General features: G+C 36.8%; 1 protein-coding gene and 1 pseudogene across 3 annotated transcripts in view; one reads left to right on the top strand and one right to left on the bottom strand.

Moving 5' to 3' along the window:
- RNF13 (ring finger protein 13) overlaps window positions 1–13,108 on the bottom strand; it is a 159,353-nt gene that overhangs the window by 13,551 nt on the left and 132,694 nt on the right. The window lies entirely within an intron of this gene.
- LOC112618982 lies at window positions 5,489–6,593 on the top strand (annotated as a pseudogene).

Genomic DNA, 13,108 nt, shown 5'->3' on the forward strand with positions numbered 1-13,108 from the left:
TTGCTTTAAACATAAAAGGATTAAATACACTAAAGTAATACTAAGTCCTTTCCTGTCAGTAATTATTTTAAATGTAAAAAGATCAAACATACCAAGACATTGAATGGCTAAAAAATATGAGATCCAATGATAAGGTGCCTACAAGAAAATCACTTTATATCTAAAAACACATGGGAGCCAGGCACGGTGGCTCACACCTGTAATCCCAGCACTTTGGGAGGCCAAGGCTGGCGGGTCATGAGGTTAGGAGTTCAAGACCAGCCTGGCCAGCATAGTGAAACCCTGTCTCTACTAAAAATACAAAAAATTAGCTGGACACGGTGGCATGCACCTGTAATCCCAGCTGCTCGGGAGGCTGAGGCAGGAGAACTGCTTGAACTGAGGAGGTGGAGGTTGCAGTTGAGCCGAGACCACGCCACTGTGCTCCTGCCAGGGCGACAGAGCGAGACTCCTTCTCAAACAAATAAACAAAAAATACACATGGGCTAAAAGTGAAAAGGTGGAAAAGATATTCTATGCAAATGAGAAACTGGAGAGCAGGAGCGGCCATACATATATCAAACAGAATAGACTTTAAGGAAAACAAACTATCATAAGAGAAAAAGCGGGACATTATATAATGATACAATGGTAAATTCACCAAAAAGATATAACAATAAATATATACACATCTAACATCAAAGCAGTCAAATATGTGAAGCAACACTGACAGAACTGAAGGAAGATGGCCAGGTGCGATGGCTCACGCCTGTAATTCCAGCACTTTGGGAGGCTGAGGCGGGTGGATCACCGGAGGTCAGGAGACCAGTCTGGCCAACACAGTGAAACCCCATCTCTATTAAAAATATAAAAAATTAGTTAGGTGTAGTGGCAGGTGCCTATAATCCCAGCTACTCAGGAGACTGAGGCAGAAGAATCGCTTAAATCCAGGGGAAGGAGGTTTCAGTGAGCCAAGATTGCACCACTTCACTCCAGCTTGGGCAAAAGAGGGAAACTCCACCTTAAAAAAAAAAAAAAAAAAAAATTGAAGGAAGAAATGAGCAGCAACACAATACTAACAGGCGACTTCAATTACCCCACTTTCAGTAAGAATAGAAAACCAGACAGAAGATCAAACAGAAGACACAGATGACTTGAATAACTCTTTAGACCCATTGGAACTAACAAACAGAACACTCCACCCAACAACAGGGGATACATATTTTCTCAAGTGCACATGTAATATTCTCCAAGAGAGACTACATGTTAGACCACAAAAAAAGCCTTAAATGTAAGAAGATTGAAGTCATACAAATAAATTCTCCATCCTCAGCACAATGAAACTACAAATCAATAGCCAAAAAAACCAAAAAACAAAAACAAAAAAACAGGCAAATTCGCAAATGTATGGGAATTAATGCAGTTTTAAACAACCAATGGGTCAAATAGGAAATCACAAGGGAATTTAGAAAATATCTGGAAATAAATGAAAATGAAAACACAGCATACCAAAACTGATGGAATGGAACAGAAACAGTATTAAGAGGAAAGTTTTATTAAAAAGGAAGAAAGACCTCAAATCAACAACTTAACCTTACACTTAAAGGAATAAAGAAAAATAAGCTAAATTCACAACTAGCTTAGAGCAGAGATAAATGAAACAAATAGGAAAAAATATAGAAAAAATACAACAAAACCAACAGTTGGTATTCTGAAAAGATGAACAAAATTAGCAAATCCTTAGCTGCAATAATTAAAATGGAGAGGAGATTGAAATAGCTAAAATTACAAACAAAAGAGAAGACATTCAACTGATGTTATAGAAATAAGAAGTATGAGGCTACTATTAAATTACAATGAAACCAGATAATCTAGAAGAAATGGGTAAATTCCTAGAAACATGAAGCCAACCAATACTAAATCATGAAGAAATAAGAAATCTATGTGAACATACCTATAACTAGTAAAGAATTGAAACAGTAATTAAAAACCTCCCAACAAAAAAGGCCAGGACCAGACAGATTCATTGGAGAAGTCTATCAAATATTTAAATAAGAACTAACACTAATCCTTCTCAAACTCTTCGAAGGAATCAAAACAGAAACTCTCTGAAAGAACTGCAACACTTCCAAACTCATTCTATGAGGTCAGAATTACCTTAACACCAAAATGAGAGACACAAGAAAAGAAAACTGCAGGCAAATATCCCTTAAATATACTGATGTGAAAATCCTCAACAAAATACTAGTAAGCTGAATTCAACAGTATATTAGAAGGATTATACACCATGACCAGTGGGACTTATTTGTGGAACGAAAGGAAGTAAACACATATGAAAATAATCCTATTTAATACACCACATTAACAAGATGAAGGACAAAACCAGATGATCATTTGAATTGATGCAGACAAAATCCAACAATCTCATGATACAAACACTCAATAAACTAGGAATAGAAAAAAACTACCCCAGCATAATAAAAGCCATATGTGAGATGGCTACATTTAACATCATAGTCAACAAAAGAAGACTGAAACTTTCCCTCTAAGAGCAGGAATAAGGCAAGGATGCCCACACTCACCACTACTATTCAACACAGTACTAGGAGGTCTATCCAGAGCAATTAGACAAGAAAATGAAATAGAAAACATACAGATTGGAAAATTAGTAAAATTAATTCCCTTCACAGATGACATGTTCCATAAAAACTGTTAAAATCAGTAAATTCTGCAAAGTTACAGGATGCAAAAGCAAAATTCAAAAATTGCATTTCTATACACTAACAATCAATTCACAAAGGAAATCCCTCAACCAAAGGAGCTGTAAAAAAAAAAAAAAAAAGGAAATTAAGAAAACAATTCCATTTATCGCAACAAAAAGGATAAAATACTTACAAATAAGCTCAACTAAGAAGGTAAAAGGTTTCCACACTACAAACTGAACACTGCCACAAGAAAATCAAAGAAGATAGAAATAAATGGAAAGATATTCCAGGCTCATAGATTGAAAGACTTAACATTGTCAAACTATCCATGCTACCCACAGTGATCTACAGATTCAATGTAATCCTTATCAAAATACTGATGACATTTTTTGCAGAAACAGAAAAAAAGCATCCTGAAATTCTCAAGGGACTATAAATAGCCAAAACAATCTTGAAAAAGAACAAAATTAGAAAACTCATACTCCCTGATTTCAAAACATCCTACACAGCAACTGTAATTAAGATGGTATGGTACTAGATACATACACCAATGGAACAGAATTTACGGCCTAGGAATAAACCCTTGTATATATGGCCAAATGACTTTTGACAAGGATGCCAAGATGACACAGTGAATAAAGGACAGTCTCCTTAACAAATGGTACTGGGAAAACTGGGATATCCACATGCCTAAATAAATAGATAAATAAATAAAATAAGTTGGACCTTAACCTACACCTTACATAAAATTAACTCAAAAGGGATTAAAGACCTAAATATAAGGCCTAAAACTATGAAACTCCTAGAAAAAAATATAGGGGAAAAACTTCACCTATTGGATAGGTGAGATTGGATATTGGATTTGAGAATTATGTCTTGGAAGTGACACCATAAGCACAGGCAACAAAAAAAAAATAGACAAATGGGACTACAAGAAACTTTTGTGCATAAACAGACATGATCAACAGAGTGAAAGGGCAACTTACGGACTGGGCAAAAATAACTGCAACTCATGTATCTGATTTGGGGTTAATATCCAGACTATATAAGGAACTTCTACAACTCAACAGTAAAAATACAAAACAAAAATTAAAAAATGAGAAAATGACTTGAATAGAAAATTCTCCAAAGAAGATATATGAATAGCCAATAAATACTTGAAAAGATGCTCATCATCACTAATCATCAGGGAAATGCAAATCAAAACAATGAGACATCAACTCATACTCACTAGAATGGCCACTATCAAAAGAGCAGAATGTAAGTGTTCAGCATGTGGAGAACCCTTGTGCACTGGTGATGGGAATGTAAAATGGTGCAGGTAGTACAGAGAGCAAGCAGTAAGGAGATACTTCTAAAATTCAAAATACAATTAGAATATGATTCAGCAATCCCACTTCTGGATATATATCCAAAAAGAATTCAAAGCAGGATCTTAAAGATAAATTTTCACCCATGTTCACAAAAGCATTATTTATAATAGACAAGGGGTAGAATGGAAACAATCCAAATGTCTATTGACAATGGATAGAAAAGGAAAAATGGTATATACATAAAATGGAGTATTATGAAATATTTTTTTTTAAAAAAAAGAATATTGTCTCACGTGCCACAACACAGGTGAACCATTAGGGCATTATGCTAAGCAAAATATGCCAGTTGCAAAAGAACAAATACTGTATGAATCCACTCATATGAAATATCTAAAGTAGTCAAATTGTAGAAAATAAACAACAAAAATGTGGTTAGCAAGGGCTGGAGAGAAGAGAGGGAATTTAATTAGTGTTTAGTGGGTACAAAGTCTTAAGTGTTACACGATGAAAAAATTCTAGAGATCAGTTGCACGATAATGTAAATATACTTAACACTATTGAACTGTACACTTAAAAATGGCTAAGATTTTAAATTTATTATGTGTTTTTTACAATAAAAAATGCAAGCAAAAAAAAAGGTGAAGAAAAAATAAAAACTTTTATAAACACAATTTGAGGTAATTTTTGCCCACAGAACTGACTTGCGAGATATGTTAAAATAAGTTCTTTAAAGAGAAGAAGAATGATATAGGTCAAAATCTTAGATCTACATAAAGAAAGGAAAAGTCCTGGAGAAGAAATAAGTAAAAGTAAAATAAAAACTCCTACTTTTCTTATTCTTACTTGATTTTACTTGTGAACAAACAAATAGCAGTTCGTTCAAAATAATAACAGTAATAATATATTCAATTATGCTATTAATGTATAACATATATAAGTGAAATGAATAACAGCAATGATATAAGGGAGGGTAGAAATTAGGAATATTTTGTTATTATTAGGAACTTGCACTACCCACAAAGAAGTATAGTGTTATTTGAGAGTCAAATTGGATTAGTTGTAAATGTATAATGCAAACTCTAGGGCAACCACTAAAAAAGAAAACACACACATAAATAACATTAATATGCTAAGAAAGGAAAGTGGAATCATATGAAATGCTTAATTAAAACCACAAATGGTGAAAAAAGATTGAAACAAAAACAGAAACAGGGGCAACAAATACAGAACAATGACAAATATAATAGATATTAACTCAACTATATTCATAATCACTTTAAATATCTATGTCCTAAATATGCTAATTAAAAGACAGATTGTCAGAGTGGATCAGATCCAAAAATAAGACCAGCTAGATTTTGTTGAAAAGAAACCCACTTTAAATATGAAGACACATACCCTGGCGTGATTCCCATCCTGCGTGGCTGTTCTCTGGAGCAGTAGTTGTTTATCTCTGTTCACCTCTCCCACCTAAGTGCATGCCACCACCCCATGGAAGATTTGATGGACATGAACATGAGCCCCCTGAGGCCCCAGAACTATCTTTTCAGTTGTGAACAAAAGGCCAACAAAGATGATCACTTTAAGGTGGATAATGATGAAAATGAGCACCAGTTATCTTTAAGAACAGTCAGTTCAGGACCTGGTGCAAAGGATAAATTGCATATTGTTGAAGCAGAGGCAATGAATTATGAAGGCAGTCCAATTAAAGTAACACTGGCAACTTTGAAAATGTCTGTAAAGCCAATGGTTTCCTTTGGGGGCCTTGAAATAACACCACCAGTGATCTTACGGTTGAAGTGTGCTTCAGGGCCAGTGCATATTAGTGGACAGCACTTAGTAGCTGTGGAGGAAGATGCAGAGTTAGAAGATGAAGAGGAGGAGGATGTGAAACTCGTAAGTTTATGGTAGAAAGATTCCACAGAAAAAAGTACAACTTGCTGCTGATGAAGATGATGATGATGAAAATGACGAGGATGATGATTTTGATGATGAGGAAACTGAAGAAAAAGTGCCAGTGAGGAAATCTATAAGAGATACTCCAGCCAAAAATGCACAAAAGACAAATCAGAATGGAAAAGACTGAAAACCATCAACACCAAGATCAAAAGGACAAGAATCTTTCAAAAAACAGGAAAAAAACTCCTAAAACACGAAAAGGACCTAGTTCTGTAGAAGACATTAAAATGCAAGCAGTTCATCAATTTTGTGAAGAATGCTTCCGGGTGACTGACCAGGAAGCTATTCAAAATCTGGCAGTGGAGGAAGTCTCTTTAGGAAAATAGTTTAAACAATTTGTTAAAAATGTTCCATCTTATTTCACTTCTGTAACAGTTGATATCTGGCTGTCCTTTTTATAATGCAGAGTGAGAACTTTCCCTACTGTGTTTGATAAATGTTGTCCAGGCTCTGTTGCCAAAAATGTGTTGTCCAAAATGCCTCTTTAGTTTTTAAAGATGGAACTCCACCCTTTGCTTGGTTTTTAGTATGTATGGAATGTTATGACAGGACATAGTAGTAGTGGTGGTCAGACATGGAAGTGGTGGGGAGGCAAAAATATACAGTGAAATAAAACTCAGTATTTTAATAAAGTAAAAAAAAATTAAGACACATGATTAAAAGTAAAGAGATTGACAAAAATATCACGCTAACACTAATCCAAAAAATGTGGGAGTAAGCATATTTTCAGACAGAGCAGACATCAGTGCAAGAAAAATCATCACAAAGAGAGAGGCATTACATAATAACAAAGGGATCAATTCTCAAAAAAAAACACAAAAAAAACAAAAAAACAATATGGCCGGGCACGGTGGCTCATGCCTGTAATCCCAGCACTTTTGGGGCTGGTGGATCACTTGAGGTCAGGAGTTCGAGACCAGCCTGGCCCAATATAGTGAAACCCCGTCTCTACTAAAAGATACAAAAATTAGCCGGGCATGATGGTCCTTGCCTATAGTCCCAGCTACTCGGGAGGCTGAAGGAGGAGAATTGTTTGAACCTAGAAGGCAGAGGCTGCAGGGACCTGAGATCACACCACTGCACTCCAGAATGGGCAACAGAGTGAGACTCTGTCTCAAAATAAATAAAAAATTTAAAAAATTATACATATATTAAAAAAAACAATATTTAATGTGTATGCACCTAATAGACTGCCAAAATATATAAGGCAAAAACTGATAGAACTGCAAGGAGAAACAGATGAATCTGCTATTATAGTTAGAGACATCAACACTCCTCTATCTGAAATAGATCCAGCAGGCAGAAAAGAAGTAAGGTCACAGCTGAACTCAACAGCACCAGTCAACTGGATTTAACTGACGTACACACTACTTCATCATCCAACAAGAAGTAGAATATACATTCCTTTCCAGCTTACATGGAACATTCATCCACTGAGAGACCACATTCTGGGGCATAAAGTATACTTTAACAAATTTTTTAAAAAACTAAGAATCTTACAATATTACCATGCAGACCACAATGGAGTTAAACTAGAAATATATAAATACAGATAGCTGGAAAATTCCAAAACATGTGGAGATTAAAAAACACACTTCTGAATAACAAGTAGGTCAAAGAAGAAATCTCAAGAGAAATTTGAAAATATTTTCAGCTATGTGAAAATAAAAATACAACATATCAAAATTTGTAAAATGCAGTGGTGTTACCAAAATGGCAGAGTAGAAGCAATCTGAGTTGATTTTTTCCATACAGAAAATGAAAAACAACTATACAGTGACAACATTATCACCACTAATATTCCAGAACTCAAAACTGAGGCTGTGACAATCCTTGGTGGCACAAAGAAAATAAAAATTATGAGCAGAAGAGAGAACGGACTTCTCTATTCATGATGCCCCTCCCTTAAGTTATTAGGCACTGAGTAAAAAAGTCTCCCAAGACTTATGGTTCCTATCCTGGAGAAACTGAGACTGAGGTAGAGAGCCAGTTTCCTCACTGTCTAAAGTTACTATGCAGGAAAGCTGTTCCTGCCTCAACCCACAGGAAGCATTACTAGTGCCTGTTGGGAGAAAATCTGAAGACAGCTATGGACAAACGTGGAAGTAGGGCTAGCAACTCCAGCAAAGGAAACTTGGGGCTGTTCTTTATGTCAGCCAAAGAAGACGCCAAATCAGAGGGACAGTGGATCAGCAGCAGTAGGAAGCACATTCCACGGGTCCTCTGGGCACAAACTCCTAGCTAATTCCCTTCCCCACCAACCCCAGCCAGGGAATCCCCTTTGGAACATCCCCTAACCCTAGATGGTCAGTGCTCTGAACTTTTGTGAAAGCCAAGCAAACCTGGGCTTAGGGTGCCATCTAGTGCTGAAAAGAAGGCAGTGATCTAAGTCTAAGAGAATGCAACAAACCATACCTGAAAGACCAAGCAAAGGCAGACAGCAAAAACTAGAATAAATAACAAATCAATGTGAAGACATAAATGTACATCTGTAAGAAACAACATCAAATAGGGAAGCATGACCTTCCCAAATTTACAAAGCAAGGAGCCAGTGACACCCTACCAACCTGAGATGAAGATGTGTAAGTTCTCTGATCAAGAATTCAAAATAGCAATTTTGGAAAAACCTGGGGAACTCCAAGATAGCAGAGTAAAACACTTTAGAAACTTACCAGAAAAATTTAACAAAGAGATTTAAAAAATTAAAAAAATAGAAATCTTGGAACTGTGAAATACATTGGCTGAACTGAAAATGCATGAGAGGGTTTTAACAGAACTAATCAAGCAGAAGAAAGAATTGGTGAGCTCAAAGACAATTTGAAAATATATAAAGAGAGGAGACATAGGAGAATAAAAAGGAAGAACACATGTAATATCTAGAAAATAGCCCAAAAAGAGCAAATTTAAGAGTCATTGTCCTTCAGGACAGAGTTCAGAAAGAGCAAGGGGTAGAGAGCTTATTTAAAGAAATAATAACAGAAAACTTTCCAGATCTATAGAAAGATAAATATCCAGGCACAGGAAGGCCAAAGATTACCAAACAGATTAAACCCCAATAAGACCATCCGAAGGCATACAATAATCAAATTCTCAAAAGTCAAAAACAAAAAGAGGAGCATAAAAGCAGGAAAAAAAGAAGAAGCATAACATATGAAGAGCTCTAATTCATCTGTTAATGGACATCCAGTAGAAACCATACATGCCTGAAGGGAGTGGGATGACATACTAAAAACCTAAAGGAAAAAAAAAACTGCCAACTGAGAATACTGTCCCCAGCAAAGCTATCCTTCGACCATAAATGAGAGATAATGACTTTTGAAAACAAACAAAAGCTGAAGGAATTCATCTTATAAAAAATGTCAAAGGTAGTCCTTCAGTCTGGAACAAAAGGACACTAACATGCAACAAGAAAATATCTGAAGTTATAAAAGTCATTGGTAAAAGTATACAAATTTAGAATACTCTAATATTGTAACTGTGGTATCTCTAGTATGAAGACTAAATCTACCAAAATAAAAACTACGACTATCTGTTAAAAGTCAGGCAATATAAAAAGATGTAAATTGTGTCAACAAGAGGTCAAAATGTGTGTCGGGGGATGAAATTACAATGTATAGTTTTTTGTCTTTTTCTTTGTGATCAACATTGAGTTCTCATATATTCAAAATAACTTATGTTTTTTATAAGCCTCATAGTAACCACAAAGCAAAACACCTATAATAGGAAACACTAAAAATAAACAGCAAGGAATTAAAACATACTACCAGAGAAATCTGCACAATCATAAAGAAAGATGAAAGAGAAAGAAAGAAAAGAAAGTAAAAGAAGGGTCGGGTGCGGTGGCTCACGCTTGTAATCCCAGCACTTTGGGAGGCCGAGACGGGCGGATCACGAGGTCAGGAGATCGAGACCATCCTGGCTAACACAGTGAAACCCCATCTCTACTAAAAAACACAAAAAACTAGCCGGGCATGGTGGCGGGCGCCTGTAGTCCCAGCTACTTGAGAGACTGAGACAGGAGAATGGCGTAAACCCAGGAGGCGGAGCTTGCAGTCAGCTGAGATCTGGCCACTGCACTCCAGCCTGGGTGACAGAGCAAGACTCTGTCTCAAAAAAAAAAAAACAAAAACAAAAACAAAGAAAGTAAAAGAAGAGTTACAAAACAACCAGAAAACAAACAACAAAATGACAGGAGTTTTTAAGTTCTCACCTACCAATAATAACACTGTAAATGAACTAAATGTTCTAATTAAAAGACAAAGAGTGATTAAATGAATAGAAAAACAGAACCCAATGATCTGCTGCCGATAAGAAACTCACTTTACCTATAAAGACACATAGACTGAAAGTAAAGGGGTAGAAAAAGATATTCCATGCAATTGGAAAACAAAAAAGAGCAATAATAGCTATATTTATATCAGATAAACATCAAACACTATATAAAAAAGACAAAAAGCATCACTATATAATGATAACTGACATTTACAGAACACTTCATCCAACTCTGTGAAATATACATTCTTCTCATCAGCACATGGAACATTCCCCAGGACAGATCACATTAGGAGAAAAAACAAGTCTCAGCAAACTCAAAAAAGTCAAAATCATAACAAGTATCTTTTCTGACCACAGCAGAATAAAATTAGATTTTTATTCTTTTTTAAAGAGGAACTTTGGACCAAGTGTGGTGGTTCATGCCTGTAATCCCAGCAATCTGGGAGGCTGACGCAGGCAGATCACTTGAGTCCAGGAGTTCGAGACCAGCCTTGGGCAACATGGTAAAACCTCATCTCTACAAAAAAGTTAGCTGGGTGTGGTAGTACATGCCTGACCTCCTAGCTACTTGGGAGGTTGATACTGCACTGAGCTGAGATTGTGCAACTGCACTCCAGCTTTGGGCAAAAGAGTGAGACACTGTCTCAGAAAAAAAAAGGCGGGGGGGGGGGGGGCTTTAAAAAAAAAAAAAAAGGAAAAAAAAAAAAGACTCCGAAAAAAAAAAAAAAAAAAAAAGGGGGGGGGGGGGGGGGACTTTGAAAACTATAAATATGTGAAAATTAAACATGCTCCTGAATAAAAAAAAAAAAAAAATGGGTCAATAAATAAATTAAAAAGGAAATATAAAAATTTTTTTGAGCTAATGAAAATGGAAACACAGCACATCAAAATCTATGGGACAAGCAAAAGCAATACTAAGTAGGAAGTTCATAGCAATAAGCACCTCCATCAAAAAAGGAGAAAACCTTCATATAAACAACTGAACCATCCACCTCAAGGAACTAGAAAAACAAGAATAAACAAAATCTAAAATTAGTAGAAAGAAATAATACAGATCAGAGCAGAAATAAAATTCAGACTGAAAAAATACAAAAGATAACTGAAAGAAAAAATTGTTTTTTGAAAAGATAAAGTCAACATACTTTTCGCTAGACTAACGAAAAAAAGAGAAAACACTCAAAGTATAAATGAAACAAAAACATTACAATCAATATACTAGAAATATAATGAATCATTAGAGATTTTATGAATAATTATATGCCAACAAATTAGATAACCTAGAAAAAATGGACAAATTCATAGACATGTAGCACCTATTGAGACTGACCATAAAGAAAAAGAAAGTCTGAACAGACCAATAGCAAGTAATTAAACTGAAACAGTAATTAAAAGTCTCCCATCAAAGAAAAAGCCCAGGACTGGATGGCTTCACTGCTGAAAACTACCAAACTGGAAAGGAAGAAGTCAAATTAACCTTGTTCACAGACGACATGATTGTATATTTTAAAAACCAAAGAAAACTCTATCAAGAAACTGTTAGAGGCTGGGCATGGTGGCTCACGCCTGTAATCCTAACACTTTGGGAGGCTGGGGCAGGTGGATCACTTGAGGTCAGGAGTTTGAAACCAGACTGGCCAACATGGTGAAACCCCATCTCTATTAAAAATACAAAAATGAGCTGGGCATGGTGGTGGGTACCTGTAGTCCCAGCTACTTGGGAGGCTGAGGCAGGAGAATTGCTTGAACCTGGGAGGCGGAGGTTGCAGTGAGCCGAGATCTTACCACTGCACTCCAGCCTGGGCGACAAAGCTAGACTCCATCTCAAAAAAAAAAAGAACAAAGAAAAAAGAAAAGAAACGTTAGAACTAATAGCAAATTCAGTACAGTTGCAGGATACAAAATCGACATACAAAAATCAGTATCATTTGTATATGCCAACGGCAAACAATCTGAAAAATAAATCAAGAAAGTAATCTCATTTACAATAGCTACTCTGGAGAGTGCAAGCTGTAATCCTTGGTGGCTTCCATGTGGTATTAAGGCTGTAGGTGTGCAGCATTCAAAAGAATACAAGTGGGCTGTGAACCAACCACTTTTGATTAGCATTACTAAAAGAGAGCCAAGTGCTAATATCTAAGACAATTAAAAAAAAAAAAAAAAAAAGCCTCAAAAGTCAGCCCCTCCCATCACAAGCCCAGAGGCCTAGGAGGAAAAAATGGTTTAGTGGGTCAGGCCTGGGGAGCCACTGCCCTGCACCATCTTAAGAGGCTGCTCCCTGCATCCTGGCTGCTCCAGCTCCAGCCTCAGCTCCAAAGGGACCCTGGTACAGTTTGGGGCACTGCTCTGGAGAGCACAAGCTGTAATCCTTGGTGGCTTCCATGTGGTATTAAGGCTGTAGGTGTGCAGTATTCAAAAGAAAAGAATGCTTGCCAGGTTCCAACCTAGATTTCAGAGGATGTATTAGAAAGCCTGGGTCCCAGGCAGAAGTCTGTCACAGGACGTAGCCCCCAGACAGAAACTCTGCTAGTGCAGTATTGAGGGGAAATGTGAGGTTGGATCCCCAACACAGACTCCCTACCAGGACAGTCTAGTGAAGCTATGGAAACTGGGCTGCTACCGTCCAGACCAAGAAGGGTAGAGCCACCAGAAGCTTGCACCCTCAGCATTGAAAAGGCATAGACACCAGACTCCAACCTGTGAGAGCCACGGGGATGGAGCTTCCCAAGGCCGTGGGAGCCCACCCCTTGCACCAGTGTCCTTGGATGTGGGACACAGAGTCAAAGATTATGTTGGAGCTTTAAAGTTTAATGTCTGCCCTGCTAGGTTTCAGACCTGTGTGGGGCCTATTTCCCTTTCTTTTGGCCAATTCCTCCCTTT

Source organism: Theropithecus gelada, chromosome 2 (genome assembly GCF_003255815.1).
Source record: "Theropithecus gelada isolate Dixy chromosome 2, Tgel_1.0, whole genome shotgun sequence".
In the NCBI taxonomy this organism is placed as follows: Eukaryota; Metazoa; Chordata; class Mammalia; order Primates; family Cercopithecidae; genus Theropithecus; species Theropithecus gelada.